Raw genomic sequence first — 13,405 nt, forward strand, 5'->3', positions numbered from 1 at the left:
AGCCACAGTTGTGTGATCGTGGCCATGCAACCCGACAATTGTGACCGTGAGGGGGTCGACAACCTGCGTGTCCGGAGCCGCTTGCGGTTCTCTAAGTGACTGCTTCGTGACGTCATTGATTAAGGAGCCACTGTCTCAGATTCACCACCACAGTGCATTGTTGTTTTTACCGAATTCGAACAATAAAATGTCTCTTCTTGTTAGTTTGGTTGCCGACCCCCTACTGTGGACCAAGTCGTGAAATCACTGCAGTCTCTGCTGCTTAAAAATAAGAGGATCGGCAGAATGCCACGAGCTCTCGCTCGAAGCCCTCTCGTCGTGGCCTGGATACATTACCGTTGGCATTTGGCTCCCGAGCATATTGCCATGCATAACAATAGAATCAGAAATGACCATTGTGCCAATATCTAACAGGGTTGTTTTTTATATTTCGCTCATTGAAAACCATAACTTTTTTCACGGATCTGAAGGCTGAAATAAATAAAAGAACTATGTGGGGGTGAAACCCTTTCCAGGCTGTTGAAGGAGCAAGCCAGCTTGTCGTTTGTATGCAGCGTGAATGGCGACAGTCTGGTCCCGGGTAGTCGAGGCCTCTTGAAGAAGTCCCAGAAGGAAGCTGTCCCCTGCTGTGATGGTGGGGGCTCTGCTGACCAAAGAAGTCCCCGGAATATTTTCCCATCACATTTTATCACCACAATTCGGATATTTTTATCATCATCATCATCTCTTCTTCTATATCAACTGATCCCATCACTCCACGATTGTCTTCCTTTTTAGGCATGTTTACTGTACATTTGTTGAACTTCTTTCGCACCGTACGTAGCCAACCGTGCTAATCGGAGGTGCGGGGGAAGGACAACAAGCTCCTTTGGCTTCCACTCCTTTACCAGTCTCATCCACCAACCATCGTTCATCCTGGCTTCTGCATTCTACCGCAAACTGCTTATTTTTCTTCAGTGACCAACCACTCATTCAAGGAATTGGCCAAATGTCCCATTGTATGAGCCTTCTAAGTAAATAAAAAGTTTGTTAAGCCTCACTGCGGCTTTCTTGGGGCCTATTTGTTGTATTGTTATTATCGCTATATAGCAAATGGCATAAAAACATATTAAGACAATTTGATTTGTATGCTTCACACAAGCAAGCGTACATCTCTCCACACTCCTGTGTTTGCACTTTCCAGCGTAATCGCTCCCTTCTCAGCGTCCGTGCATCCACGCGGTGTGATCCAGATGTCTTAGTTGGCAATGCGCGCTGATTAAAACGGCATCCCTCGGGTGCGCCGGTGCGCCGTCAAATCATTATCCAGCCTCAGCTCTCCCGGCCTTGTTCCCTTTCCCCGTGCCTCTGCATCGTCGTTCACATCCCGTTCCACCTTCGGTAATCACCCAAGCGGCGAGCACTCCGCCGCGTGTTCAAGGTACCGCGTGTGCCCGACGACAATTATTGGAGCGGCAACTTTGTGCATGCCGGTTTTTAGTTTCATCTCCAGTGCAGCTTCTTCGTTCTCAAGTTCCTCGCTTTATGCCGTTAATATTCCCCGGTTTTTGTTAAAATTACGAACGTCGCTAACCAATCTGTAATGGCAAGTGCTGAGTTTATTATGTTTATACGCCTTTATTGCTCCGAATCCAGTTTTTTGGAAAATATCTCCTGACGATTCCTTGTCTGACTCCTAATTCCAAGTGTGCCAATCTCGTCATGGAATCTCAGTGCAACAATTCCTCATGAGTAAATGGTTTTAAGAATGCCTACATATACGTATGTGTGTGTGTGCGTTTCAGTAAAGACCTTGATTTTGGCAGAGTTTGGATGATTGACCTCAGTTTCCACTGACTCGTAATCAATAATAACCGTGGACATCGTCACAGAAGTGGGACCAGCTGTTGAAACAACATTAGCAGACTTATTGACACAGGAATGAGATGTTAACACAGAACCCAAGTGCCTCAAACGTGGAACGATGCCTCATTATTCCGTTCAAAAAGGAAGATAGAGCTGAATTGAAGAATTGTGGACCCCATTAGCCGACATCACACATAGTGCATGTGCACGTACATAAATAGTTCGTGCAGATGCTAGCAAGATGAATGATGGGAGTTTTAAAGGAAGCCAACCCACGTGACCAAGCTGGGTGAAACCAAGAGCTTGGCCTCTGTTCACCACGTGCCGTGCTAGGCAAGGCAAGCGAGTGATTTGGATGTTGAATAATAATAATAGGAGTTACAATTACTTGGCAGCCCTTTGTCGATCCAGCAACAGCTGATGATTGAAGGCCTCCCCACCCATTATTGTTCTGGGATGAGTGGCTGCTTGTTTGACCATTCTTGCCTCACGCTGGCCAGCGTGGCTTGGTGAAGGTAGTGGGCATAGAGGGTACACGCCGGACCGGGTGAAATGTCACTTCGGCGCCGCTGGCAGCCGTGGGCCGGGAATTCCACTCGACTCGCTGGGTCCATACCGCACGGCGTGACTCACCGCTCTCCCACCGCCCCGCGCTAATCTTCAGACGAAACTAAATCCGCGTTTTCTTAAACGAGTTGATCGTGTGCGTACCGACGATCAACTCTGTTCATTTCACTCTTGTTTTATGACCGAGGTAAACGAAGACTTTTCTTTCGTGTTGTGCGCGGTGCTTTTTAGCGCCACAGCGCGTGGATTTGTAGCGTTTATTTTCATTTGTTTGCTGGTGGCTGTGTATTTCATATCGAAATCGCCTCCAGTGCTTTTGCTGCTGGCTGCAATAAAAGTTGTTTAAAAAGTCCATCATCATCACGTCAGTTGTGTTAATGGGGGAGATTAGGTAGAGAGATTAGGGAGAGAGATTAGCATAAAATGAGCTTCCGTCACTGCGTAACATTTATTAGTTTTAAAATGGAAGTCTTGCTGGAGTGCGTGTTTACAATTTTCCAGGAGCAGAGGAAGGATTGCGCTTTGCATAACTCCGTTTGGGGGGAAGAGGGGGGTGGGGGAGTGTCCTCTCTTTCCTCGTGATGAGCGTCACATCTTCGCGCTCGCGATGCCGCCCAGTCGTGAGTCTCCGGGATTTCCTCGCGACTCGCCCCATGGCACCTCATGGTGCCATGGGGCGAGCCACCACTCACCCTGCGGCCTGCGTCGGCGAGGCAAAATTCAGCTCTGCGGGGGGGGGGGGAGCACTGACCCCCCACCCCACCCATCCCCCCCCCAACTGTCTGCGTGAAGCGGAAATTCAGCAACGTCACCAAATCTTCCGCTATAAAGTGTTGCTCTTTTAGCCGCAGTTCCGCAAAAGTGAAGCCGGCCGCTTCGTGGCTGTGCGCTGCGCTTGCAGAATGCGGGTCGCTGGTGCGTGCACGTTCGTGTTGGGGGCTGTATGCACGTTCGTGTTGGGGGCTGTGCGCGCGTTCGTTTTGGGGGCTGTATGCACGTTCGTGTTGGGGGCTGTGTGTGTGTTCGTGTTGGGGGCTGTATGCACGTTCGTGTTGGGGGCTGTGTGCACGTTCATGTTGGGGGCTGTGTGCGCGTTCGTGTTGGGGGCTGTGTGCGCGTTTGTGTTGGGGGCTGTGTGTGTGTTCGTGTTGGGGGCTGTATGCACGTTCGTGTTGGGGGCTGTGTGCACGTTCGTGTTGGGGGCTGTGTGCGCGTTCGTGTTGGTGGCTGTGTGCGCGTTCGTGTTGGGGGCTGTGTGCGCGTTCGTGTTGGGGGCTGTATGCACGTTCGTGTTGGGGGCTGTGTGCACGTTCGTGTTGGGGGCTGTGTGCGTGTTCGTGTTGGGGGCTGTGTGCGTGTTCGTGTTGGTGGCTGTGTGCGTGTTCGTGTTGGTGGCTGTGTGCATGTTCGTGTTGGGGGCTGTGTGCACGTTCGTGTTGGGGGCTGTGTGCGTGTTCGTGTTGGGGGCTGTGTGCGTGTTCGTGTTGGTGGCTGTGTGCGTGTTCGTGTTGGTGGCTGTGTGCATGTTCGTGTTGGGGGCTGTGTGCACGTTCGTGTTGGGGGCTGTGTGTGTGTTCGTGTTGGGGGCTGTGTGCGTGTTCGTGTTGGGGGCTGTGTGCGCGTTCGTGTTTGGGGCTGTATGCACGTTCGTGTTGGGGGCTGTGTGTGTGTTCGTGTTGGGGGCTGTATGCACGTTCGTGTTGGGGGCTGTGTGCATGTTCGTGTTGGGGGCTGTGTGCACGTTCGTGTTGGGGGCTGTGTGCGTGTTCGTGTTGGGGGCTGTGTGCGTGTTCGTGTTGGTGGCTGTGTGCATGTTCGTGTTGGGGGCTGTGTGCACGTTCGTGTTGGGGGCTGTGTGTGTGTTCGTGTTGGGGGCTGTGTGCGTGTTCGTGTTGGTGGCTGTGTGTGTGTTCGTGTTGGGGGCTGTGTGTGTGTTCGTGTTGGGGGCTGTGTGCACGTTCGTGTTGGGGGCTGTGTGCACGTTCGTGTTGGGGGCTGTGTGTGTGTTCGTGTTGGGGGCTGTGTGTGTGTTCGTGTTGGGGGCTGTGTGCGTGTTCGTGTTGGGGGCTGTGTGCACGTTCGTGTTGGGGGCTGTGTGTGTGTTCGTGTTGGGGGCTGTGTGTGTGTTCGTGTTGGGGGCTGTGTGTGTGTTCGTGTTGAGGGCTGTGTGCGTGTTCGTGTTGGGGGCTGTGTGTGTGTTCGTGTTGGGGGCTGTGTGTGTGTTCGTTTTGGGGGCTGTGTGTGTGTTCGTGTTGAGGGCTGTGTGCGCGTTCGTGTTGGGGGCTGTGTGCGCGTTCGTGTTGGTGGCTGTGTGTGTGTTCGTGTTGGGGGCTGTGTGTGTGTTCGTGTTGGGGGCTGTGTGCGCGTTCGTGTTGGGGGCTGTGTGCGCGTTCGTGTTGGGGGCTGTGTGCACGTTCGTGTTGGGGGCTGTGTGTGTGTTCGTGTTGGGGGCTGTGTGTGTGTTCGTGTTGGGGGCTGTGTGTGTGTTCGTGTTGGGGGCTGTGTGTGTGTTCGTGTTGGGGGCTGTGTGCGCGTTCGTGTTGGGGGCTGTGTGCGCGTTCGTGTTGGGGGCTGTGTGCACGTTCGTGTTGGGGGCTGTGTGTGTGTTCGTTTTGGGGGCTGTGTGTGTGTTCGTGTTGGGGGCTGTGTGCACGTTCGTGTTGGGGGCTGTGTGCACGTTCGTGTTGGGGGCTGTGTGTGTGTTCGTGTTGGGGGCTGTGTGCGCGTTCGTGTTGGGGGCTGTGTGCGCGTTCGTGTTGGGGGCTGTGTGCACGTTCGTGTTGGGGGCTGTGTGCACGTTCGTGTTGGGGGCTGTGTGCGCGTTCGTGTTGGGGGCTGTGTGCGCGTTCGTGTTGGGGGCTGTGTGCGCGTTCGTGTTGGGGGCTGTGTGCGCGTTTGTGTTGGGGGCTGTGTGCGCGTTTGTGTTGGGGGCTGTGTGCGCGTTCGTGTTGGGGGCTGTATGCACGTTCGTGTTGGGGGCTGTATGCACGTTCGTGTTGGGGGCTGTGTGCACGTTCGTGTTGGGGGCTGTGTGCGTGTTCGTGTTGGTGGCTGTGTGCGTGTTCGTGTTGGGGGCTGTGTGCACGTTCGTGTTGGGGGCTGTGTGCGTGTTCGTGTTGGTGGCTGTGTGCGTGTTCGTGTTGGTGGCTGTGTGCATGTTCGTGTTGGGGGCTGTGTGCACGTTCGTGTTGGGGGCTGTGTGCGTGTTCGTGTTGGGGGCTGTGTGTGTGTTCGTGTTGGGGGCTGTGTGTGTGTTCGTGTTGGGGGCTGTGTGTGTGTTCGTGTTGGGGGCTGTGTGTGTGTTCGTGTTGGGGGCTGTGTGCACGTTCGTGTTGGGGGCTGTGTGTGTGTTCGTGTTGGGGGCTGTGTGTGTGTTCATGTTGGGGGCTGTGTGCGCGTTCGTGTTGGTGGCTGTGTGTGTGTTCGTGTTGGGGGCTGTGTGCGCGTTCGTGTTGGGGGCTGTGTGCGCGTTCGTGTTGGGGGCTGTGTGCGCGTTCGTGTTGGGGGCTGTGTGCGCGTTCGTGTTGGGGGCTGTGTGCACGTTCGTGTTGGGGGCTGTGTGTGTGTTCGTGTTGGGGGCTGTGTGTGTGTTCGTGTTGGGGGCTGTGTGTGTGTTCGTGTTGGGGGCTGTGTGCGCGTTCGTGTTGGGGGCTGTGTGCGCGTTCGTGTTGGGGGCTGTGTGCACGTTCGTGTTGGGGGCTGTGTGTGTGTTCGTGTTGGGGGCTGTGTGTGTGTTCGTGTTGGGGGCTGTGTGCACGTTCGTGTTGGGGGCTGTGTGCACGTTCGAGTTGGGGGCTGTGTGTGTGTTCGTGTTGGGGGCTGTGTGCGCGTTCGTGTTGGGGGCTGTGTGCACGTTCGTGTTGAGGGCTGTGTGCACGTTCGTGTTGGGGGCTGTGTGCACGTTCGTGTTGGGGGCTGTGTGCGCGTTCGTGTTGGGGGCTGTGTGCGCGTTCGTGTTGGGGGCTGTGTGCGCGTTCGTGTTGGGGGCTGTGTGCGCGTTCGTGTTGGGGGCTGTATGCACGTTCGTGTTGGGGGCTGTGTGCACGTTCGTGTTGGGGGCTGTGTGCGTGTTCGTGTTGGGGGCTGTGTGCGTGTTCGTGTTGGTGGCTGTGTGCGTGTTCGTGTTGGTGGCTGTGTGCATGTTCGTGTTGGGGGCTGTGTGCACGTTCGTGTTGGGGGCTGTGTGCGTGTTCGTGTTGGTGGCTGTGTGCGTGTTCGTGTTGGTGGCTGTGTGCATGTTCGTGTTGGGGGCTGTGTGCACGTTCGTGTTGGGGGCTGTGTGCGTGTTCGTGTTGGGGGCTGTGTGTGTGTTCGTGTTGGGGGCTGTGTGTGTGTTCGTGTTGGGGGCTGTGTGCACGTTCGTGTTGGGGGCTGTGTGTGTGTTCGTGTTGGGGGCTGTGTGTGTGTTCGTGTTGGGGGCTGTGTGTGTGTTCGTGTTGAGGGCTGTGTGCGTGTTCGTGTTGGGGGCTGTGTGTGTGTTCGTGTTGGGGGCTGTGTGTGTGTTCGTGTTGGGGGCTGTGTGCGCGTTCGTGTTGGGGGCTGTGTGCGCGTTCGTGTTGGTGGCTGTGTGTGTGTTCGTGTTGGGGGCTGTGTGTGTGTTCGTGTTGGGGGCTGTGTGCGCGTTCGTGTTGGGGGCTGTGTGCGCGTTCGTGTTGGGGGCTGTGTGCACGTTCGTGTTGGGGGCTGTGTGTGTGTTCGTGTTGGGGGCTGTGTGTGTGTTCGTGTTGGGGGCTGTGTGTGTGTTCGTGTTGGGGGCTGTGTGCGCGTTCGTGTTGGGGGCTGTGTGCGCGTTCGTGTTGGGGGCTGTGTGCACGTTCGTGTTGGGGGCTGTGTGTGTGTTCGTGTTGGGAGCTGTGTGTGTGTTCGTGTTGGGGGCTGTGTGTGTGTTCGTGTTGGGGGCTGTGTGCGCGTTCGTGTTGGGGGCTGTGTGCACGTTCGTGTTGAGGGCTGTGTGCACGTTCGTGTTGGGGGCTGTGTGCACGTTCGTGTTGGGGGCTGTGTGCACGTTCGTGTTGGGGGCTGTGTGCACGTTCGTGTTGGGGGCTGTGTGTGTGTTCGTGTTGGGGGCTGTGTGTGTGTTCGTGTTGGGGGCTGTGTGCACGTTCGTGTTGGGGGCTGTGTGTGTGTTCGTGTTGGGGGCTGTGTGCGCGTTCGTGTTGGGGGCTGTGTGCACGTTCGTGTTGGGGGCTGTGTGTGTGTTCGTGTTGGGGGCTGTGTGCGCGTTCGTGTTGGGGGCTGTGTGCGCGTTCGTGTTGGGGGCTGTGTGCACGTTCGTGTTGGGGGCTGTGTGTGTGTTCGTGTTGGGGGCTGTGTGTGTGTTCGTGTTGGGGGCTGTGTGCGCGTTCGTGTTGGGGGCTGTGTGCACGTTCGTGTTGGGGGCTGTGTGTGTGTTCGTGTTGGGGGCTGTGTGTGTGTTCGTGTTGGGGGCTGTGTGTGTGTTCGTGTTGGGGGCTGTGTGCGCGTTCGTGTTGGGGGCTGTGTGTGTGTTCGTGTTGGGGGCTGTGTGTGTGTTCGTGTTGGGGGCTGTGTGCGCGTTCGTGTTGGGGGCTGTGTGCACGTTCGTGTTGGGGGCTGTGTGCACGTTCGTGTTGGGGGCTGTGTGCGCGTAGGAGCGTAGCGGTTATCGCACCGCGCGATGAACCCAGCGAACCCCAGTTCGCTTAGAAACAGTGACGATTGTCTGAACAGGTGTTGGGCTTCCCCTAGGTCGACTCGGCCTCAAATGAGCACCTGGTACGATGGGTAATCATCGCCATTAGAGAGACAAAGGCGGATGGGTGTGGTGTGCTGGCCACCCAGCACCTCGTGTGCAGTGTCGGCCTTCATAGGTGCTCGCTAACATCACTTGCCCCAACAGTCTGTTAATGGTTTGACTTAAATCTGTCGTCACTGCAATAATTCATATACTATGGGTCTGTTCCTGATGACGACCGCTTGTGTTGCGATGGAAACGTCGTGATATTTTTATTCACTTTATTTTTTACAATTTTTTTTTCTATCTACGTGACCTTACCGAAAGAACTATAGAAGTCTGTTAATGCTACGCGGGGGGGAGGCGGTCGTTGTGCGTGCAGCGGTATTCACACTGCTGCTACGAACCCAGCGACCCGAGTCTCGATTCACGGTCACGGCTAACGTCAAGCGGAAAACAATCTGAATGGGCCCTGAGTAAATGAGTACCTCGTGCAGGGTGGCTTAAATGCGTGCGCCTGGTGTGCCGTGTAAACATTACCGCTCAGGAGATACAAGCCGGCTAGGAGTGGTGAAGGACACGCCACCCCTTCGTACGCCGTGCCGGCCTTCAAAGGCGCTCCCTGATGGCACTTTGTCTACACAGTCCAAATGCTATCCGGGTGGCCTTTATCTTTGTGTGCGTGCAGAGTATGGTTTGTTGTTTCAGCCGCAGCAGCTGCACCGCTCGGATCCGAGTTTAACGAGGGTGCGGTGGCGAGATGTTAACTACCTCGCCTGATGTACAGGAGGTCGTGGCTTCAATACCCCTGCTGTATATGTGGTGTTTGCATGTATCTCTCCTCGTAGTCCCGTGGCTTTTTCTCCGGGCCCCTGGGTTTTACCCTCCACATTTAGAATCGACGCGTGCTTAGACTATTTTGGCTTATAATATTAATTTCTACACGACGAGAAGCCACTTGGCTGAGCTATCGTTCGTGACCAGGTTGCTTTTGACAAAACGAGCAATTAAGCTCAGCTGGCCTTACCTGGTAACAAATAAAAGGTTTCGCTCGTTGAGTTTAGATTGCAGCACAATCGCCAGATTTTTTTTCCCAGCGGCACAGACTTTCTCTCACCGGCAATGGCTGCGCGGACTTGCGTTGTGGTTTTTAAAGTTTTTAATTTATTTCCAGAGCTTGCTTGACCGCCTCCGGCGAGCTTTGTACAAATTCAGCCGAGGTCGCGTGGGGAACGACGCGAGAAGGTGGCAGACCGCCGCTAACCGCGCTGTGGAAGCGTCGTCGTCGTTGCTGTCGGGGGGGGGGGGGGGGGTGGTGGGACGGAGCCGACGCCGCAGGTGAAACCTCCCCCGGGGCGGCGCGTGACGAAGCCGCCCCGGTGACGCGCGGCGTCCCCCCGCACGACGCTGGCCGCACGACGAGCCGCAGGGCGCCTCTCAAGCGCATTGCCTCGTGAAGTGCGTCGCTTCGTCTCGGCAGCAACAACAGAAGAGCGCGACACGTGCGTCGAGACGAATCCGGACGGGCGTTGCAACTCGCCGGTGGTCATTCATTTTAAATGAGTTGTTGTTTTTGTTTTGTTCCACGCTAATTAAATAACTGGCCGACCGTGCGCCAGATATGGGCACACCCCACCCCTCCCATTGCCTGCGTGGCCACGCCGTTTAGCTCCACTCGCGTAACGTTCATGGGCGGCACTTTCCCGGATAGATTCGTTGTGAAGCGACGAGGCAAGCCCCACAGGCCTGGACCTCTGGGCATCTCTCCGAGAGTCTCACGTGGTCTGCTCGCTGTGGACGTGCGTGCGCGTTTGCACCCGAGCCGTCATCCAGCAGCGGGTTGACCGAGGCTCGTACGCCTACACGGACGTCGCGCGGACACTGACCGTGCGCGTGGCCCTGACCACAACAACTCAGGCACCGAATGTGGAGAATTTTAAACTTGCATTCATGAGCATATTGTATCACTCGCGTCTGCATTTTCTGCGCAGGAACTGTATGTACGCATGTTGAACTTCTTACGCACCGTACGCAGCCAACCGTACTCATCGCAGGTGCGGATCATCATCATCGCACGTCGTCATCATCGCTGTCGCTCATCGTGATCGCACATCGTCGTCGTCGCCACCACCACCATCACACACCTGTGCCGTTGTCCACGTTGTCTAGACGGTCTGACGCGTCTCCTTGGCTCAGGAGGGAGCTGCTCATCACGCCCGCGCCTGCGCGCACACGACAGTCGTATCGGAGCCGCGTGGCCCTGCGGGAGGAACTAAACATAGCGCGCTTTGCACGAGGGCACATCGCAAATTAACGATGCCGGGAGTGATGCGGTGACGCCCACTGTGCTGGCTGCCTGCGACCGACTCCGTCAGCTGCTCTCTGCGGCGGTGTGGGCATCCGTGAGAAGGAATCTGCAGAGCATCTGGGCGGGAGCGAGGAAACGGAGACACACTCGCTTCGGGAAACACTGCGGGGAAGACGGCCTCCACTCTCAGGGCCCCGTCGCCGAGCTCCCAACACGGTTTACGAAACAAAACGTATTATTTTAATTTTACCAGGTAAGGTCCACTTGAGGCTATACTGTATAGCTCTTTGTCAGAAGGGACCTGGCGATGACAAATGATAGCTCATGTTGCTAAAAGGGAGGGGAAAAAATCCACGCGACCACGGGGGAGAGAGAGAACACGCAAAGTCCAAACATACAGACATCAGGGTTGGGTTCGAACCCACGACCTCCTGTATACCAGGCGAGGGAGTTAACATCTCACCACTGTTGGAGTCAGTGCCACTCACGTGATATTGGAGATATTTGGAAAGTCCGTGTCACTGTTAAAATACCCACGTCTTGATGAGCAGCGAAGGCCAGGGTAGAAATGTTGGCGTTAGAAACACACACACACAAATATAGTAATTCGTAATATGTCATCAAGGATTTCGAAGCGCTGCACAAGACACAGCAGCAAACGTCCGTCATGAAAGTAACTCTAAACTGGTCAATAGTTTTGTAAAACAAATCCTGCAGGTTAATATTCACCCCGTGGTCGCGTGGATTTGTCTACGGGTCCTTCGGTTTTCCCTCCACGTTTAGAAACACGCGTTTAAAGTATTTGGCTGCTATAGATTTCCACATGATAATCCACTTTGTTGAGCTATCATTTGTGACCCAGTCGCTTCTATAAAATAGCTATATAGTTCACCGGCCTTACCTGGTAAAATAAAATATAAAATAGTTAACCTTAGTTTGAAAATAGGAGTCTTGCTGGAGTACGTATATACAATGTAAACTATAAAACTAAACTAAATGTTCCAGCAGCATAGGAAGGATCGCGCTTTGCATGACTGCTCGTGTTGAGCCTTACAATCGTGAGTCCCCGGGATTTCCTTGCGACTCTGAGAGTCTCCGTGGTGCCATGGGGCGAGCCACCACCCACCCGGCGCCTTTCGAGGCAAGAATCAGTTCTGCAAGGTGAAGCACGCTGACTCCCCCCCCCCACCGCACCCAAACCTGACCGGAGAAACCTGTCCATGCTCTCGTGTCCCCTCCCTCTCAGCGCAGAGCGCCGTCAGCCCAGGCGCTCTGTACGAACATCTCCGGGAGTTATTGCAGCCTCGAAGAGCGTCACGTGTTTAGTCGCACGAACTTTTAGCGCACGGCACTAGACGGATAATCTCTCGCAGGGCAGTGCGGTGCTCAGAGCCAGAGGTCAGCTCATGCAAGCGGCTATCATGGAGCTGCTACTTCTGAGATCCCTTCAATGGGCCGAGTTCACGCAGCCCCTTGGATTTCCAGACCGGTGTAAGAATTAAGCATTCTCCAGCCGCAGCATTTGTTTCAGCAAGAAAACTAAGGGCCGCTTCTCGACCTTGTGAGTCTCACACATGCTGCTGGAACAATCGGATGTTTTTGGCAAGAGCACTCCGTCTAAACTATAGTGCCCCTCTTCAACGCAAACAAACAAAGCCATGGACCATTATAGTTTGTGCATGGTATTGTTCCGGCCTGCGTGAATATTTCTGTCGCAATGGGTTTTCCTCGTCATGCTCACACTGAAACATCTGGTAATCTAGCAGCATTTTGTTTAAGAGAGCTGACCGTCCAGAGTTTGCTCGGTTAAGTATGAGTATCACTTGATTGCAATGGCGTGGAAAGCCAAGTGGCTGATGGAAGAAACCCCTCATTTTAATTCTTGCGTGTGTAGACACAGAACCAAGTTCTGCTCACATTTCCGTTTCCCCCACGATGCTCCACAGCCTCGTACGATGATGAGTTGATGCCACAGTGTGGAGTGCAGCGCTGTCGCCCGCTCTGCCATACGAGCGCCACGCGCTCTTGGCATCGGCATGAGCTGTCATCTATTCCCATTCATTGCAGAAGCAAATTTGATGGGGGGGGGGTTGTGCAGTCATTGGTAAAGGAGCCGAGACCATCATCTCGCGGCATGCGAGAAGCCCGGTTTAAACCGAGAGCTGGCGCCGATTGAGCCGCTCTCCAACCTGAGCCACTGGGGCTGCTTGAGTTGCTCGTACGCATTGGTACGTGGCCACAGGCGACAACCCCAACATTCACGTCGTTTTCGGTCTTAAGCAGGTGGCGTCGATGAAGGGCGCTGAAGCGTTTGAGGGCGGCGCGCTTCCGTTGATTTACAAGACGCCGCTCGGCGTCCGCGCCGCTCCACTCCGTCAAATCGCCGAGAGGCGGGGACGACGATGACGACGACGATGATGATGACGACGACGACGATGATGATGACGACGAAGCGACGATGATGAAGATGATGATCACGACGACGATGAAGATGACGATAATGACGATGATGATGATGACAATGATGATGATGACGATGACGACGACGATGATGATGATGACGACGACGATGATGATGACGATGATGATGACGACGATGATGATGATGATGATGACGATGATGATGACGACGATGATGATGACGATGATGACGATGATGATGATGATGATGATGATCACGACGACGATGATAATGACGATGATGATGACGATGATGATGATGACGATGATGATGATGATGATGACGATGATTATAACGATGAAGATCATGATGATGATGACGATGATGATGACGACGATGATGACGATGATGATCACGACGACGATGATGATGATGACAACGATGATGACGACGACGACGACGATGATAATTGTGCTTGAGCCGCGCCTGTGTGCGAGTATTCACAGTGAAGGAGGCAAATGTATCATCGTGCAGTAGCGCGGAGACGATTAACAAAGCCGCCGCCGCTGCCGCTGCCTGGCGCGCGCGATTG

At 54.7% G+C, this 13,405-nt stretch overlaps 1 protein-coding gene across 7 annotated transcripts in view; it reads left to right on the forward strand.

Moving 5' to 3' along the window:
* Positions 1–13,405, forward strand: part of ANKFN1 (ankyrin repeat and fibronectin type III domain containing 1) — a 270,247-nt gene that overhangs the window by 147,323 nt on the left and 109,519 nt on the right. Inside the window, exon 1 of one of the 7 annotated variants that reach the window (XM_078872940.1) lies at positions 3,289–3,327. The exons of the other annotated variants lie outside the window; for them this stretch is intronic. The gene's annotated coding sequence lies outside the window, so the exon portion shown is untranslated. Of the gene's footprint in view, positions 1–3,288; positions 3,328–13,405 lie in introns of those variants that run through there. 7 annotated transcript variants of the gene reach the window in all.

Source organism: Lampetra fluviatilis, chromosome 35 (genome assembly GCF_964198595.1).
Source record: "Lampetra fluviatilis chromosome 35, kcLamFluv1.1, whole genome shotgun sequence".
NCBI classification, from domain to species: domain Eukaryota; kingdom Metazoa; phylum Chordata; class Hyperoartia; order Petromyzontiformes; family Petromyzontidae; genus Lampetra; species Lampetra fluviatilis.